Below are 19,129 nucleotides of genomic sequence, written 5' to 3' on the forward strand. Positions count from 1 at the left end.
AGGATGTTTTTAATGTAATATGTGAGGAAATAGGTAGGAAGATGAGAATTAAACTGGAAAGGAGTTTTTCTGCCAACTGAAAGAGCAGTTTGTATAAACTCTGGGAAATGTTGAATTTGGCATTTGGTACGTTTTAGCTAGATTTGTAAATAACAAAAAATGTAGAACTGCAGAAAGTCTGGCACTGAAGTGGAAATGGTTTGCATAGGCTAGATTGCCTTTTTCATCTTTTTAGTTCTATTTTTCATTTGAACTGGCTAGTTTGGACAGGCTCTGATTATTTCTATTTCTGTTCATCTGGTTTTAACTTTGACCATCTCTAAGCAGTGTCAGCAGAAGCAACACCGACAAAAAAAATGGTCTCTCTTTTGAGTTGTATTTTCAGATGTGGAGTGATCAAAGGAGAACTGTGCTTTTCCACAGCTTTTCAGTATAGCAGCTGGGTCTGTTTCAGTGTTGCCTTTAAACTGCTCAGCGTATTGTGGGGATTAACCACGTAAGCCACTATCTGATTGCTGGGGCATTCATCCATTGCTAGTTAGATGCAGAACATTCCCATGGTGTCTCCTCAGTAAGCAGCTTTCTACTTACAGTCAGGAGGCATGGCAGGTTTGAAGTGTATTTCTCAGCAAATATATGATGAATTGGAAGACTATTATGCTTGGAGTACTGCCTAGAGACATGTATTTTACCAGAACTAAGTATCTGTGTAGCAGTCATCCGCAGGCACTATTTGCTGCAGTCTTGTCAGCCCTCACAAGTTAAGCAGACTCAAAAATCAATTATTAAAATGATAGTAACAATTTTTTTCTCAAAGTTTCCTATCAAAGATAGTGCCAGTTCCAAACGAACATTTTTTACTTTGTAACGATTTTGTCTTGGCTTGTATATTGCCTTGCACAGAGGCGATGTTCTCTGGATGAAAGGTCGAGGTTCTGCCCACCTGTTTGCATATCTTTGTGTGCCTAGAAACCTGCATGAGCATTTGGAACAATGCCACTTGTGTGAGGAAGGGGAATATTTTATATGTGAATGTTTCTTAAAGTAAATGAGTATGGTATGCATACTTCATATTGTCAGGTCAAATAAAGAGAGAGACGGTTTGGCAATCTACTCTGAAGATCTCAGAGGACTTTCCATGAACTACAGAGATGCTACTTCCTTCCAGTCTATTACCCAAGGGTTCCAAATACAGTGGAATTTTATTTTTATAGTGTTCTCTCTGTAGTTCTAGTTGCATGACACATTGCATGATAATCATGTGTGATATAACTGGTTGTTGTTAAAATGTGTCCCACTTTGGTAGCATGTAGTTTATGGTTATGAAGAATTACTTTTTAATCCATATCTTGACAAATGCTGAACACTCATCGGTCTCCAAAAATGTGTGCCTGAAGTATTCTTCCCTTTTCTAGAGTGCCCATAGACCCTGGCAGCCCCATAGGTGAGCAGGCAGAAAATGAAGCAGGTTTCTGTTTACAGCCTTTCTGCATTTCCTCAGAAATTCATCAAAACCAATCTGTTTTACAAAATGCTTCGGTTTGGCAGATGAGTGTTTTGTGACAAAAGCTCGGTTTCATCAGAAGAATCCTGTTTAGTTCTATTCATTTTATGATGGGAGAGAGATGAAACAGATGCGTCTTGGTCTACTAATCATAGAGCATGACTGATTGACTTTACATCTCCTCTCTGTCCTCTTTCTCCTGATTGCCGTTATACAATATCAAGATGAGAGCTGCAAAGGCTGCAGACTACATTACTATTTTTTATATTGGCAGCTGCTGAACATGTATTTTCAAAATTAGCACTGAGCACCTATGTGCTTAACATTCATGCATGGAAAACCCTGCTCTGAGCTAATGTGGCTGGAGTGTGCTTTGCAAACAGCATTTATAGATCACTTAACACTGAATCCTCAGGGCACTTACACAGGTTGCTAGCATCTAAGTACATGTGAAAAACAATACATTTGTAAAGATAATTAAGGCTCTGATTCAGGACAGCATCTAAGCTTGATCTTAACTTAGAAGTCAAAATGAACTCGGGCATATGACTGCAGATGGATTGATGTACATAAATATTTTCTTTAGTTAATGACTGAACACTGAATAGCTAAGGGAAAGTAAAGGCAACCAAGAATCTATCTTGCATTGTGCACAGAACCTGATAAATAGGAGAGTTGTGTATGTATAGCTATTCAATCAGAATAATTGAATAAAATAAACATAATCATTTCTCTCATACTGAATATATATTATTAGTAACACAAGACATAACGCTGATGGTATTCCCAACTTGAAATGTAACAATAAACTATTCTGGTGACCTTTTTGGTTTTCTGTATTGTTGTTGTTTTCTTTAATCAGAATGAGTTTTCGTGAGAAAATGCCCATAACTGAAACAAAAACTTCTCAAAAAAACCACCAGAAACATTTCTAAGACTTGGGGGAAAAATCGCTTTCAACAGGAGAGGTCACCTCCAGAATAGCCAGTAACTGCATAGTTGGGGCGCTCTGAAGGGAGGTAGGAAACTGAATTCAGGTTACTGCTTTTACTGGAATCATCACTCTCTGCAGATGGTTTAGTCCAGGGCTAATGGTTGCTATTTCACAAGTAACCTATCTTGGGTTGGGAAGGAAGGAAGATCTAGTTTTGGTTCAGTGTGAAGTAAGTATTTGTGTATAGCAAATATTTCAAATTTATTTTATTTGTTTATGAAACATTACCTGTGTTTTATGGGCACTGCTTGTTGTATACCTACAAAATAAAGGTGCAATTTTACAAACTGGTGCTGAGACTAACCATCTTGTTATATGAACTGTTATTTATTAGTTTATTAGTTTATTACAGTATTTAACAGGAAGTGTCCTAGTTTCTGCCAGTGTCCATTATTCACTGAGTGTTCTTGATGTGCTTTAGATTGGATGACAATTAGTATTAAGCATATGTGGTATTTAGTTCAATCTGTACCAAAGAGAAGAGATTTCAGCTTTAAAAAAATCAACACTGCTCACATAAATCCAGTAGTAACTCCTGTATGAAAATTATTTTCTAGTGTTTTTGGAGTGCACCATCACATCTGATCTCAACAGAGATTAATTGAAAGAAATTTGGTGTGCTGTATGTAAATGTTGCTACATCTACTGTGTGCATACACTCTCTTCCTGGGCTGAACAAGGAACAGGATATTTTTCACAATATCTTGGTCACTCTTTTCCTAGTTGTATTCTCCTGCAGATATTCTCACAGGTGAAAAGCAATATTACAAGGCAAGAAATTTCCACTTACGGGAAAGCTAAACCTTATAGCAATGAATGGGATAAGAAAGGAAAAATGAAAAGACCTCTTCTGTCACAACCTAATGAATAACAACTTAGCTTAGATACCTGTCCTTTAATGTCTTTACAACACTTCAGTGAAGAAGGAAAGAAGTATTATTTTCTATTAGAGGACATGCAAGTGGAACCTGAGAGTTTTAATGTCTGACTTTAAAAAAAAAAAAAAAAAAAAAAAAAGAATCCTGAGAATGCTTGCTGCTGAAGACATTCTGTTTTTCTTTCTGTTTTTAAAATGCCCAGAGCTGTTTTCTAGAGTAGGGACTGTGTGCATGCACAGAAGTTTTTCATTTTGGCATGTCTGAGATTTTTAAAACCTGACCACACTACACCCTGTCAAGATCCATAAACCTAGCAAACTGCATCTGGTGTTGCTTGGGAGTCAGGCCTGTATCACACTAACAGGAGCTCGAAGGATCAGGCTCTTCATAAAATTCAGTCTACTTTTAAAAAAACTATGGATGGGGAAAGCAACACCATTGCTCTCATTATATAATACCTTAGGAGCTGAACACCTTTTCAGGAAGTGGGAGAACTAGATTCACTTTCCTTTTCTGTCAGATGGATTTCAAGGCCAAGTCTTACCATATAGCATATCAGGGCAGATATTCCAGATGGAAAAGCAACAGCACGGAGAAGAGTTCAAAAGCAACTGAAGCAGGGAGAAGATGAGACTGCAGCACAGTGTTTAGGCCATCTTGCTGAAAGTGGGGAATCATGTCTGTGCTTTTGCATAGGGAGTGTTGTAAAATAAAGCACAATAATTATCAGCTTTATAATTGTCTTGCTTTTAATGGACTGAAAGCCCGATTGGTGCTTTGGAAGAAACACTAGGAGCGCCTACTTCAGAAGGTCTGGTACCATAAATCTACTCTGAACTACTACAGATCGGCAAGTGGAGATCCCTGCCTATAAACCTGAAGGCAACTGGTGCTTCCTTCTGTCCCAGTCTTGGTCAGCCCCATTCGGCATGGGGGTTGTTTTAGATTTCATCCTGACCAGCTCTCAGGGAGAGTGGCCTGGCTCTCCTTGTGTGCTGCCTAACTTCAGTAAGTAACAGGAGGTTCAGAGTCCACTGCAGGGAACAGACATGCAAACCTAGGCCTTGCAATGCTTGGCCTAATCTCTAACTACCAGCATCTGGTTTCTAAGACAGTTGTTATATATACAGTTGTGTATCCTTTTTTTTTTTTTTTTTTTTTTTTTTTTTTCCAGGAGGTTTGCAGACAAGTTTAAAAGATGGATTCAATTTTCAGATATCTAATAGTTTTTCCATCTGTTCTGAATTGCTTTTTTGAAAGCTCATTAGAGTTACTTGAAAAAGAAAAAAATGACAACATTGAAAAATACAAAAATCTTAAACAATGAAAGGCCACGGATTTTTTTTCAGTTCTTGAGCACAGTAAGTTTAAGAAACTATTTGTCTCCGCTTTGGGATTGTGATTTTTTTTTATTGAAACTTGAATAAAAAAATCAAAACAGGTTACATTGTCTTTAAAGGAGAAAAATTGAAAATACCTTTTCCAGTCACCTTGAGGCACAGCAGTGTTTTGCTTTCACTCCAGTATACAGTAAAATGTAGTAAATGTATTTGCATAAATTTCTTTTTAAGCTTTAGCTACAAAAAATGTGTGAGAAAAATATTTTTTTTTAGGATAGAGGCTTGTTCAGCTGATGCAAAGGAGATATTTGACATGGCCTGAAGGTGGCTTTGCACAATCACAGCTCTTAATAACTTTCAACCATCAGTATATAAGAAAAAATAAATGAAGATTCCCTAGTGTTATTATATTTAAAGAAACCAAGAAAAGTTGTATTTAGAGGAATAGCTTGGTGAAACTTGATAAATTGCTTTAAGTCAAGAGGTCGGACTAACATATTTGCCTTCAATCTAAAGCCTAGCTTTTGGTTTTATGCACTGAGAAACAATAAAAGAGCTTCTCCTCCTGGTCTCTGTTACTGATTTGTTGGTGGTTCCAATAAAGAGCTGAATTTGTGATGTAGTTTTTTTCCTTAACCTTAAATTACCAGTGGGTAAAGCACAAAGAGAAAGAAAGACAAATGGAAAGGGGGAGGAGAAAGACAAGTATGACTTCATTAAGGCTTATCTTTTTTCTTTGCTTAGGTCCAGAGCCTGAATTTCCTTCTAGTTGTTGGTTGAACCAGGAACAGTGGAGAAACAGAAGAGGTTTTTTAAGCAAGCAGTTCCTATCCTTTCCACTAGACTTTATGGTATGGACTTACAATTTCTATTTTATGGCCAAAGCAAAAAAAGATAAAACGTTCTGGTGATAGGAAATAAATGACATCTCCATTTCCCACTTCAGTTTTATTCCTGAGAGTTCACTTGTATTCTTTCCTACCCCTTAGCTCTCCACTCTTTACTTTCCTTCTTATCTTTCTAACTCAGGACCTGCCTCTGTCACTAGCTCAATTGTCCACGGAGGGCATATTCCAGGTTGGCTCCTTGGCCAGTTTGCATTTACCCTATGCAACTCATTCAGCAGAATTGGAGTGGGAGAAGTCCAGACTGGTACCAGAAATCTAGATATGTTCTGTGGAGTAATTCTGATGTAGAATTTATATAATTTGTCAGCAAAGACTACACATACAGAATTGGTCCTAAACCAGAACCTGTGCTGCAGAAAGATTTCCAGCCTTGCTTCATCCTCAGTAAGCACAAGAGTGGTGTATCTTTTTTCAAATGTACTTTAAATATTGATTATTTTGACATTATTTAACACAAGACTCTGTTATAACTTCTACACAAAATCATCAGACTGGAAGAGGTAAAATGAGACATTTCAATCTCAGCAAAATTTAATTTTTCAGTATTTTCTCCTAGAAAATGATGGCAAAATCAAAAATCTCAAACTTAAAGTTTCCTTCTTGTCAAATCAACACAAAATAGAAACTGTACTATTAGAAAGTTTCTAACTGGAGATAAACTCAGAGCTGTGATCTGATTCCAGTTTTCACAGTTAGAAAACTCAAAAAAAAAAGCTTGTAAGTTATAGAACTTGGTTATATTAATGAAAGATATAATGCAAACTGGTTGGTTAGTTGCCTAATATATGCCTATTTAGGATACATTACATGAAACATGAGTGTTCAGGAATATAAAAATATTTAGCTATGAAAATAACAGACCATTTACTATTATGCTTGATAGAGTGAGATATGCTTTTGCCTTTGAAACCTCTGTAACTTCAGTATGCCTATATCACTCAGTAACAGAAACATGGATGTTTAAAATGTCCAGAAAGAAAAAAGGTAGTATGATGAATTATAAACCTCTTAAATATTTGAAAAAGCTGTGGTTCTCTGCATAACTTGGGAATCCAAAGAGAAAAAATAAAATATTTTATATCTGAACTTAAAAGTTGATTAAACTTCTTCAGGTTTTTGGGGGAACAGCTTAGTTTTGTAGTTAAGAGGATTAGGAATTGGAAGGCCGGGCTTCTACATTAAATTTTGACACAAATTTGCTCTGTGACCCTGGAGAAGTGAGTTACCTTAACACATTCAACAGCTCAAATCTAGTCTCTTCTTTCAGTATGTTACTTAAAATCAAATAAAAAAAAAAAAAGGTTTCCTTGATCTTTTGAGTGTATGCATGTATGCCTAATGTGGATGAGCATTGCTGATGCTGGCTCATCAGTCTGAAAATAAGTTCTGTTTATGAAGAGCCAAAATATGGTTATAGATACTGGTTTAAGGTCCCAGTCTTCAAACCACAGAAGTGTGTCATTACTGTTTGGGTGACTTTTTGGGTATTTGAGACTGAACACTGTTTTTGAAAGTCTTGGCTATGATCAGTTTTCTAAGACAGGACATTGATAAAGTTTTCTGACAGTTTCAGAAGTGGCGATAGTTGGTTTAGCTAAATTCTAGTGAAGGCAGCTACAGTCTTTCTAGAATGTTACAGTGATTTTAACTGTGACAGAAGTTTTTCTTCTTTTTAAACTCTTGGGCACTGTAAAACAGCTATGCCATTCCCTTAGTGAAATAATTGTTATTTAATGATGAGTGAGTGAGTTCCTGAGTGGTTCTTTTACATGAGCAGTGATATGTTCATGCAGATTGATACAGGCTAGTATGAGCCCTTGTTTTTAGCAGTATATAGATAATAAAAGCTTTTGAGAAAGTTTTTTGCTCCCCTTTCTTTACTGTTTTCATGATTTCATCCAGAATCTTGGTAAATACTGTGCACATACATGAAATCTCTACAGATCAAATGGGGCCTTCATTCTATTTCATTTTAAAACCTCCCATAACAGTAAGCATGTAAAATCTACTAGTGCTGCAATGCAGAAAAATTTGTTATATGGAAGTACTTTCCATTATTTTATAATGTCAGAAAAAGGAGTGAAAATCAGATCTTACACTGTGAGGGAATGCTGAACATATTTTTCACAGTGACAGCCATCATCTTTGCTATTTATATTACACAGGAAATACAAGGAACTAGACATCAGTTACACAGAAGATTTTGTCCCGTATCAGTCCATTTCATAGGAAGCATTATTTCAGCTAAGGAACTCCTGATAAAAACTGAAATAGATAATCCATGAAACATACACCTTTAGGCACACAGTTGTGATTCCTGGATAAGATCTGCTTATTATCCCCTGGTGACCAACACAGTTCTTCATAAATAAGTATACAGAGACAGTCTTTGTAAGGTATGGCAAAAATAAATCTTCTGTTGTTAAGCAGCTGATAGATGAATCATAAAAAATCCATACATAATTTGTTTCATCCTCAGTCAAACTCTCTCTTCTGGAAGTCAAACTGATTTTTATGAGACAAGGATTTCAGGGGCTGGGGAGTAAGTACATATTAAAAAGGCAAAGCTGGCTATCCCTTATTTTGGTATGATTTGAAATAAGGCAGGCTAAAGACTGGTACCTCTGCTATTTGCTGGTCAATGCAAAGAAATTAAGAAACATTTAAAACAGTAGGTGTCTAGTCCCACTGAAGCTATTGCAAGTTTTTCCACTGATTTTGATAGAGCTAGTACTTCATCTGAAACGTCCAACTTGTAAGTCTTAATATATTTTCATGTTAGTTCAGTCTTCAAAGGAGAACATTGACAGTGGTTCTTTTATTACACCTCTTTTGTCAGTCCCCAAAATGAATTCAAGCAAATATTCTCTGTTCCCCCTAGACCTGTAATAAGTATTATTAAACTGTCTATATAAAAGCACTCCTGGGGTTCATAATCTATTTGGCCTTGTGCGCTGCAGAGAGTATTTGGAATGATGTTGCATGCATGTGTTATCCATAAACAGTGTTTGAGACCCAGATCAGCTCCAAGATTTAAACTGTCCATGAATGTTGAAGAAATTCAGATGTCAGTCTAAATTTTATAGCTGTGGAGTTCCATATATATATGTGGAATAATGCAAATGAGATTCAACGTATTTGGATTTGAGAGGTGGTTAACTCAGGTTCTTTTTGTGTTCATTTTTTTCTTCAGTAAAGCTTATTTTAGCATTAAATAGTTAGGCCAAATCAGAATTTTGCTTAGGTTTTGCCCATTGCTAGAGCTTCAGTTAACTACTGTTTTCAATGAGAAAGAATACTGACTGCTAGTTTGGGCTATGTTTAATTAATTCGCTTTTCTGTAAATTCAAGTGAAATACTTCATTTGTTTTCAAAATCTCAGTCGGATTTAGATATGTTACTTTTGCTTTAGTTCTCCTGATGCTACATGCAGTTCAAAGTTGTCTGTAATGTTCAGTAACATCCATGAGGTGGCTGTTAAGCCACCTTTAGTGTACCCTTCTTTAAAGGTTCTCTATATTTCACTGCGTATCTCATTTTAAGAGTTCAGTGCATACCTTCTTTGATTCACTTTGGCATTGAGACATTGTTTCATACTATATTTGATTACAGCTCAATCATTATGAGTTAATTTCCCATCATCTCTAAATGAGTTAGTATAATTTTATTACGCATCCGTCATTGTATATTAAGCTATACTGTTTTAATTTATTTCCTTTTATCTTGGATTCACTAGTTGTCTTCTCTGTACTGTCTTCTGTTCCTTGGGTCTGAATCAATTTCAGCAGCTCTGAATGAAAAAGGCACAGCTTGAGATTACAGGTTGCTGCCTTTTAGCACTTCCTTTCTGCACTTGTCTATTGATTTCACATTATGCAGTAGTCACAATATTCACTCTTAATGTAAGCACCTATCAGTTTGTGTTATTTTTTGTCATTTGAAACAGATCATTGTTTACATTACCTGTAAGACTGAGAGTTGATCTCCCCATTTTTATTGAGTTTTTTCATTGTAGTTCCAGTTTAATTCCCCTCTTGTAGGCTCATCTCCCGTCACTTTAATTACCTTTATGATTGAATCAGGTCAGACTCATTTAGATTCAGTTATATCTTTAAGGTAATTGTTTCCATATTCATTTTCTGTGCTAGTACATTTACCCAAGTTTCGTACCAATTAATCTTTTATTATTATTATTATTATTATTATGATAGTTTAAATCTGTGTCCTGTAGTATTATTTCATATGCTTTCAGAGCTGATTAGCTGTTATCGTAGATTCCATTTATATCTTTCATTGAAAAGATGCAAGATCAGTAGCTGCTCATCCTTTCATTTTGCTGTTCATAGCTGTAGTTTTAGCACATATATATTATAGTTGTACAAGTACTTTTAACTTCTTTTGCTGTATGTAGCTTTGTGGGAAATGTGATGCATTTTTGCTTCAAAATGTTCATTGTCACACTGAAATGAATTCACAGGTTAGGTTTAATCTCTCTTTATTCCATGGAGCACTTCCACTCCTAGTTATGGGAGTGTACATCTATCAATTTATACCATACAGTCCCAAATATACATACAATTCACAGTGTATTATGAACTAATACTTTTAAGATTCTTTTAATTTTTTTAAATGAAAAAATCATTTTAGGCTATTCTGTCTAATTTCATGTTTTACACTGTAGATACCTAAGGCAGAGATTAATTCTTGCTTGAAGTGCAAGTATCTGAATATTAATTTTATGACTGAAATGGGAGTTTGGGGTACTGCTGGAATGATGCTTCCAGTAATAGTATTTTGTGCAATTTTATATTTTAAACTATATTATTTTAATTTAATGGCTTTGTACTACTGAGTTCAATAGCATAGCATCATTAGTTCAAGTTAAGATAGTTCTCACTAATGAAGCATGAAATATCTGCCAGCCAGATTGCAGTTATTAACAGCCTGGCTTTCTGTATTTTTTTGCAAATATAAATCAGTCTGCTTGCTATGCTGTACTCTTTTCACATGCTCATGCTATTTTATCAAAATGCTGCCAGTTCTACAGCTAAGCCAATCTGTATCTGAATTGAAGGTGGTATCAAAATTCAAAGTGCAAATTGCAAAATCTCGATCTTCAAAGATTTATATTGCACATTGCACTCAGAAACAAAACCTATGCCTTTGCATTTCCCACATTTATGAAAAGATGTGTTAAACATTGCAGAAAATTTTCCAACTTCAGTGCATTGATTTTCATATTATTTCATATTAATTAACTTCAGCAAATTCTGCTTAAGATATGAAGTTGTACATTCATAGGTAAGAAAGCATATGACAAAGAGTCAAAGGGTTGCACACCAAAGCAATTACACCAATCCTTAATTTATAGTGTGAGATTATCTTGAGCAAAACTTGAAATATTGTAAATTGAATGTGTGCTTCATTGTTTCAATGAATGGGGGTGACGAACTGTATTTTCAAATACTGGAATGACAGAAAAGAACTCTTAGTCATATTGACTGAGGAGTGGAGCTAGCAAGTACCCACGGTAAAGCAGAGTTGGGGCCAATGCACTAAATGCAGCTCAGGTGCTGATTGATGTAAATGGGAGAAAGTGGGACAAAGGCTTTCTTTCCCTGTACCCAGACTTGCAGCAACTTTTCTTATATGTATGGTTAAGTCAATTTTGAATTTTTACTAAAAGTTAATGTGAAGAATCAAAATAACAGCACCAGATATTAAAATAACCATATCACATGCAAGACTGAGGCATGTGTTTGTATGCCTGAGTGGGCAGAATTGTTGTGTTGCTCATTGACTGTTCTGGTTTTGTTTTTGCCACGCTTTTTTTAGACAGCTATATAAGCAAGAACTTAGAAGCAAGTAATTTCATTACCAATGACACTTGAACTTAGGCTTTATAAAACTTTTCTGTTTTACCTGTCTCTTGAATTTATGAGATACTGAATGTAGTTAGGGAAGTAATTTGAAGTAATGCTATGGACTTAATGCAAAGGAAGGAGTAAAGCTTCTAATGGTATCATAGGCAGTAGATCAGTGTGACCCTCTGTAATGAGCTAAAAAGATATGAAGCATTTGTGAAATGTTAAAGTAAAATTCTTCTTTACACTGAAATACTTCTGTTTGGATACTTTAGTGCAGTGGTATATCACTAGCTGATGTGTGGCTTCTCTTCAGCCACATTCAGCCCTCGTGTTCTTCTAAGGCAAATACCTTGAAAGGTAAAATTAAACAATGTTCAGTTATTCAAATAAACTGACAACTTAGGCACAAGGATGCTTAGCAACGTGGTATTACCTGTTTGATCCCTCAAATAGAATAATTCTATCTATCTTCATTATCTTATCTGGACATTAGTACGATATAATCTCAGTTGGGCTACTGGGAAAAAGGAGTCTGCAAAACCGGATGAGTCACTCTCCATGTTCATGGTCTATCCCTTCTACATGAACAACCTCAGAGGGTCAGAACCAACTGCTGAATTATTAAAGAAGTGGTGTGCCTTACCAAAAAAAGGTAGAGCATTCTTTGTGTCCTTCAAGGGCAACAAATCCACATCAGCCCAATCTGTAACCTGTTTAAAATACAAAGATGTTTAATTAGTCATATTTTTTTCCAGCAGACTTTTCTATTTTGTGTTTTGTACCTCTCATAAAATTTACAGTGAGACTAAACAAATTCCCACAATGAAAGTAACAGTCAATGATGCTATTCATGTTTCAGTAGTAGCCAAAAGTCATAGAGATGAACCTGGCCTTTTTTCTTTGTTCTGTGATGTAAAGAAAAAGATGTCCCAGCTCAACTTGTGTCTGATTCCTGGTTGAAACTAATAGATATAGGTTAGGACGGGCTTTACCTCCAGACCCTGAATAAAATTGGATGTAATAAAATGTCTGCAGAATTTGGCAGTTCAGACCTAACCTTATACGCTAAGAAGCTTTCTACAGGAGTGGTGTTGTAAATATTTTCTCAAGTGATGACTCTATCTCATATTTACTATTACGAAACTTCCATGCAAAGTCTCACTTTCATATCATTTATTTTTGATTATAATTTGATGATGAAAATGTCAACAAAATTAAATCAAATCAAGGTACTTACCCCAGGAGGAATAGATATATAATAAAGTTCTTATTTTTATTACGGTTTTCTATAGCAAGAAGGTGAATCTTATCCTTCTGGAAAATCTCACATATCATGTTCTGTTTGCCAAGTGACTCCTCTGTGTCATTTAGTAGCTATGATATTTATGAGCATATAGACTTTATTCAAAGATGAGATATAGCTAGCATCCTGATAGCTGTTGTACTGATTGGCGGTAGTAGCAGAAATTTAGTAGAAAGAAAGAGGATGCATTACTTCCTATCCCTTCTGCTCATCAGCCTGCCATATTTTTTATTCCCACAGGTGATATTTATAAAAGAAAGTGCAGCAGTGCTAATGTTTCTAAAAGTACTTTAGCTGTCAGCATATCTGAAGTCAGTTGTTCCATCTGTTCCTCTTAATTCAGTTTGTCTTTAACTTTCTATTGCTCCAGTCCTTGGTATGGGTTCATTTAAAAATAATAATAATACACAGGAACATGGATTAGAGAATAGATGTTAGGTTTTCGTTAGAATAATGTTATTTCGTTGTTAGATGTTCGCTGTTGCAAAGATAAGAGTCTGGCAATTAGTTCTCTTTTTTCTTTCTTTTTGATGAGGGTGCAAGAATACAGATGTCATCTTCAGCAGTGCTTCAGACTAAAGCCATGTAAAATATTCTCTCTGAACCTGAGACATAATATAAAAGTTCTGAGTTGATGTAGTTAAAAATCACAGTGTATACTTATGAAAGTTCACAAGTACTGGGAGAGATGGTACAACTGCCAAATTTTGTTCCCTCTATTTGACTCATTCAGAAACTTCCTAATGTAACTATCTATTTCCATCAGGAATATCCGTATCTCTTTCTGTCAGGAAAGATAGATATGGCCAAACACTTGCCCACTGTTTTTTTTCTTTATAAGTACCTGTAAATAGCTTCTTATCCTCAAATTCTATTTATTCTTCCTACAGTTCGTCAGCAAATTTCTCACAGAATGCCCAGTGTCCTGTTACCATCTCATCTTCTAAAGCACCTGCATATGAAAATGGTTGCCTTCCTTTATATTGTGACCTACGAAGGGAGAAAAATCTTCTTCATGATTATAAGAATACTCTGTTGACTTGTGCCCATAATCTTGATTGCGTGAGGAGCAGTGGAACTGTCTACACATCAAATGAATGTTCACGTTGTGCTATTGCCCAAAAATGTTTATCATAATGGAGACTCAATCATGCTGGATGCCCTACAAATCTGATATTAGCCATGATACTTTTTGACTTAGAATTTTGAGCAGATCACAAGTAACACTGCTTTAGCTATAGGAGGAAAGATACTTTCTACTCAGAATAAGTAATTTATGGTTAATAGCATAAAGCATCCAAAACTGATGTCACAAAGGTGGAGAGTCAATGGTAGGGAGCAAAGGAAGAGGCTTCTGTGATCTGGCAGAAGACACTGAGATGTGAAATTAATTTGCATTTTTGCTGCAGTTCTGCAAATGAATTGCAGGTTTCACTTAATGAAGCCCTTTCTGAATCCTGAAGGTTTAGCATAGACTGGGGGTGGGGGGAACCTTTCTTCCACCGTAACAGTGTCCTATTATTAACTTTCCTTTTTAAGCTGTCACTTTACTGGATGAAAGTATATACAGGGAAAATGAAGCCTACAGATGCATTGCACACACAGTGATTCCACTGACTTATTCATTGAACTAATGATTCAATTAGGGAAGCGTTTTTCTTTCTCAGGTGTGAAATTCCACGTAAGTTGAAAGGCAGACTTAAAAAATAGTAATGGATGCAATTATATTTGAAATACATCAGATAATCATGCCATTTTTCAATAATGAATTAATTAGTATAGTAATATTTTTAATATGCACAGTATAATTGCTTTCCTCTGAGGATCTCAGAATGATACAAACAGTACTTAATTAGGCCTCTAAACACCCATTTGAGGTAATCATTGTCTGTCTCTACTCATAGGAAACTGAGGTACCAAGAGGTGAAATGACACTTCTGTTAACACCCACCAAGTTAATAGAAGAGCCAAGTGTGGATTTTGTTTTTCTTCTTCTTAGAACAAAAGACATTTTCATTTGTAATGTTTAGTTAAAAATAAGAAAACATAAGAGAATAAAAATCCAGTCACCATCAAAGAATATACTATGCATCTCTTCCATTAAAAAAAAGAAAAAAGACTATACTGGGCTGTATATAAGACAGTTAATTTTCATTCAAGCTTCAAACAAGCTTCTTAACTTGAACAGCCCTAAAAGGAGACTGTAAAAGGAATAAATAACCACAGAACCCAGCTCTATTCTCAACCCAAGTCACTAAGCACTTCCCCCTACCTATAAAAATTATTCATCTAATAGTTTCTGATGACCGTTTTATTCTTTGCACATATTTTTTTAGTAAGAGGAAGAGGCCATTATTTATGTGATTTATTTCTTTCTCATGATGGCATGGCATATATTTGAATACTGATGACCTTGAAAATACAGCTTATTAATTTTAATATGATGAAAAATGAAATTGAATTCAAAGTCTCCATGATAATAGTACCAATGATCAAGTACATGAGTGGCAAAAATCCTTTAGTCGTAAAATAGGTTTATTTTATACTAGTTATATAAAGTATATTGTATTTGCTTAATACTAGTAATAACATACAGTCAGATATCATTTACAATTTCTCACACATCCAGGGAATTTATCCACTCTTTCACTAATAAGGTAATCATCCAATGATAGAAGAAATCCTAAAAGCTGGGTCTGCATATCATTGTTTTTCAGAACAACTAATTAAGACACCTTATTTCCTAATTAGCAAGAAGGTTCTGCTTGCCTAATGTCTTTGCCTGATGCATATTATTCCAGTTTGATTTTTGTTAGGTCTTCGCTGAGATCAGCAGTCCCTGAAGAGCTTGCTTACTTCTACTTCAGGCTTCTCGCTCTCCCTCCCTCTCCTTCCCTCTCTCTCTCTCTTTTTTTTTTTTTTAATTGAGTGTGACTTCTGGGACTGCTATGGTAAATATATTTTAACTATAATTGTAAGACTTGATAAAATAACCCGTATCTACAAAAAAAGATTTTTTTTTATTATAAAGATCTCTTTTCTAATTACTGAACTCTACTTTATGTCTCCTTATAAGAGAGCACTTACCAATTTTCATGCCTATCTTCAAAAAAAATACAGACATCATTCTCAATCTTCCAGTCCAAGTGAACATAGAAGCATAACAGGGGAAGATTACAAATAGACTTCTTTCAACAAAACACCTACGCAAGTGCTAAATTTTATGTATACTGATGTTTAATGAATATGAAAACGTATGCAGGTTCTCCTGCCTGAGAATTCAAATGATGCACCATGCTTTAGTGTTTATATATTCAAAGATCTGTTTTTGTATTAGGAAACCATAAATAGTAGGAAAGCTGGGTGCTTCAGCATATCTTCAACAGTAACTTTTAAGTACTGTAGGAACTCAGATAAGAGCTTATCTTATTTTGTCTCAGTCAATTCCTCCATAGTTTAAAATGGCAGTTAAAAATGCAAATAAGACTTAAGTAGAAGAAATCCAAATACTAGATTCTAGGTGGCCCTACTATTTTTCCAGCTAACTCTTCAGAGCTCTTCAGCAGCTTGTTTATACAATTTTAACTTTCAGTGATGATGATGATGATAAATGCAAGGTGCATCTAACCTCTGTGCCAGTTGACTCCATGTCATTCATTGATGTTTTCAGTGCAGCCCATAAGCACTAGATCTAATGTTTTTTATATTGGCTGTTAATTTTGGATGCCTCCAAATCTAGATATTCAATTGAAGGTGCTTGAATGCCATTTTACAGAGCAGCTTGGCAAAACAGGCCCACTAATTTTCTTTCCACACAGCTGCTGTAAATATTGACTTTAATGGTTTTATCAGTTTTGACAACCCTGAGGAGCGATTCTTTAAAGAGAAGGGAAGCTGAGTTTCAAATACTCACTGTCAGAAGTATGCACCGTCAGAATTTCTTTTCTTGTGTCTGAAGTTAAGAGAAGTTCTTTAAACTTCCATTCCATAATCCCACTGCTATTGCAGTCAATCATTCTATTTCCTTTTCCTCTCATTTTTTTCTGTACTGGCTCTATACTGAAATCTTTTCCCTTCTTCTGTCGGCAGACTGTTTTAGGCTTCTGTAGTGGTTTAATGCACTTTTTCCTTCAATGCACTTTTTTCCTTCCCTCCTCAAAAACTAGACTAGTGTTACACATTACCAGTATGAAGTGCTGTCACTAATGCACGTCCTTAGAGCTTTTAAATTCTAGCCTATTCAAGCCCCTGCTAGGACTCCTTGGCCTGCATGGGCTGTATGAAGCAGCATGCCAAGTGATACACAGAAATAGCAAGGAATCAAGGACAGTTGGTTAGAGGAGAAATACTCATATAGAAACCAGACTAGGAAGATAAGGAGTCAGTTTGTGGATCATGGGAATTTTTCTTAAATGCAATGAATAATTTATATGCAAAAATTAATATGCACTTATCAGCTCATGTTGTCAGCCTAAACAATAGTGAATGTATACTTCCTGTGATCAGAAATCTTCTTTCTCATACTAGGTAGATCTCAAATCCAATGAAAGGATGGAGGTAAGTAAACAGTAGCAAAAAAAATCTAAAAATGGAATCGCTTCCCAGAGTAATACAAAAGCTGTGTAGATTTACTCGCATCCTGTATAATACTGAACTCCCTCATTTTTCTAGCTATAAAATAGTTGCAAGGGCTCGGCAAATACAGCTCAGTTTTAGCTCAGTTTTACAGTAACAAATAATTTATTATTCTAATATCATGAGGAGAGAAAAAAAATTCTTTACAGGGCTGGAAGGATGGTTTATAATTACGAATTGAGGTAAATGCAGAAAAAGATTACAAGAATGATGGGGGAATGGAGAGTCTTTCTTAGAAGAGGAAACTAAAAGGTTATTGTTCAAAGTGGCAAAAAAAGATACTTTTGATTACTCTGTATTAATACGTGAGTAAACACCAGGATGCAAAAAACCTGATGATTTAAACTGAAGGACAATGTTGAGTCAAGACCAAATGGGTAAAGTTGACCACAGATAAGTGTAGGCTGAAAATTAGATGATTAATGAACAGAGAAGCAAATTCCTTGGAACACTCTTTGACTCAAACTACCCAGATCGAAAACAGAGGAAGTTAGAGCTTACAAATCTCTGAAAAGAACAACGTGACATTGTTGCCCAGAGTCACAGTACACCAAGCCTGCTAAATCTTTTGACCTTTCCAGTCTCTTTTTCTTAGTGATTAATGTGAAAGAATGGAAGCAAACCAAAATTTGATTGATTTCTTCTAAATTATGAGTTAGGTTAATTAGCTGTGTTTGTGTTTCATTATGTCATGCTTAAGGTGTGGAAATCTTTACAGTTTGTGTTTTAATTCTAAAACAGGTCAACAGCCACAGCAAAAGTCAGTGAAAACTTTGGAAATATTTTCAGAAAGCAGTCGAGAGGGACTTGGATTTTTATAATGAAATTATTTAATTATATATTTTGGTTAACATAAAGATAAAAAATCTCAGAAACATGAGTATGAAAGTGAGACTCCTGAATTTTCTTAGTAATGAAATGCTTACAGGAAATTCAAATACTGAAGAGCATGAGCAGGTCCTCTGGAACTAGGGGATGTAAAATGTAATACATTTTGATTACAATTTATAATAACTTAAACGAGTATAAAAGAAAGCCAAACTGATCAGGTTCTAATGTCTTTCACTTTTTCAAATCAAAGTAAGCAGTGAAGCAGTAGAATTATGCCTTCAACAGTTTCAGAAGCATTTGATGGTTCTAGAAAGGCAATAGATTTTGCTGTGGGCATAGAATTGGCTTCCCCTACCACTCTTCTTTGTGGAATCACAAAGCACCACACTGCCCGTTTGCTTTAGCTTAAGATGCAGGATATGAGCTGGATGGCTCAGATGAACCACCTACTATGTCATCAGGGAAGTGAACAGAGAGAAAGATCTGGCAATTACTTACTCCAGAGACAAGAAGTGAAAAGCTGAAATAATAGCAAAAGAAAAACTTAGGCAATAGGTGATGCTACATACATGTTAGCCCATCCAAAGAAGACAAGACAGACAAAAAAAGTTTGAAGTACTTAAAAAAAAAAAAGAAGATGGCAAACAGAAAAGCTTGGTCTCCTACTGTATGTCATTAAAATCAAACGAAGACCCCCCTCAAAGACACCAACAATAACAGAAAAGTGATTAATTTAAGCTTTGCTTTTGTTAAGGTCCCATGATTACACTTTGAAGAGGGAATGTTTTTATATGGGGTATTTTATTTGAGGCATTATAATCATCCAGATTTCTGTCACTAAAACTGTTTTAGGGAAAGTCAAACTGGTC

The 19,129-nt window shown here is 35.4% G+C and overlaps 1 long non-coding RNA gene across 1 annotated transcript in view; it reads left to right on the forward strand.

Annotated features, from left to right (window-relative positions):
* The window catches only part of LOC135328497 (uncharacterized), a 189,249-nt gene that overhangs the window by 53,309 nt on the left and 116,811 nt on the right, over positions 1-19,129 (forward strand). Inside the window, exon 2 of the long non-coding RNA XR_010389427.1 lies at positions 5,461-5,567. This is a non-coding gene — a long non-coding RNA (uncharacterized LOC135328497). The remainder of the gene's footprint in view (positions 1-5,460; positions 5,568-19,129) is intronic.

This window comes from Dromaius novaehollandiae, chromosome 5 (assembly GCF_036370855.1).
Source record: "Dromaius novaehollandiae isolate bDroNov1 chromosome 5, bDroNov1.hap1, whole genome shotgun sequence".
In the NCBI taxonomy this organism is placed as follows: Eukaryota; Metazoa; Chordata; class Aves; order Casuariiformes; family Dromaiidae; genus Dromaius; species Dromaius novaehollandiae.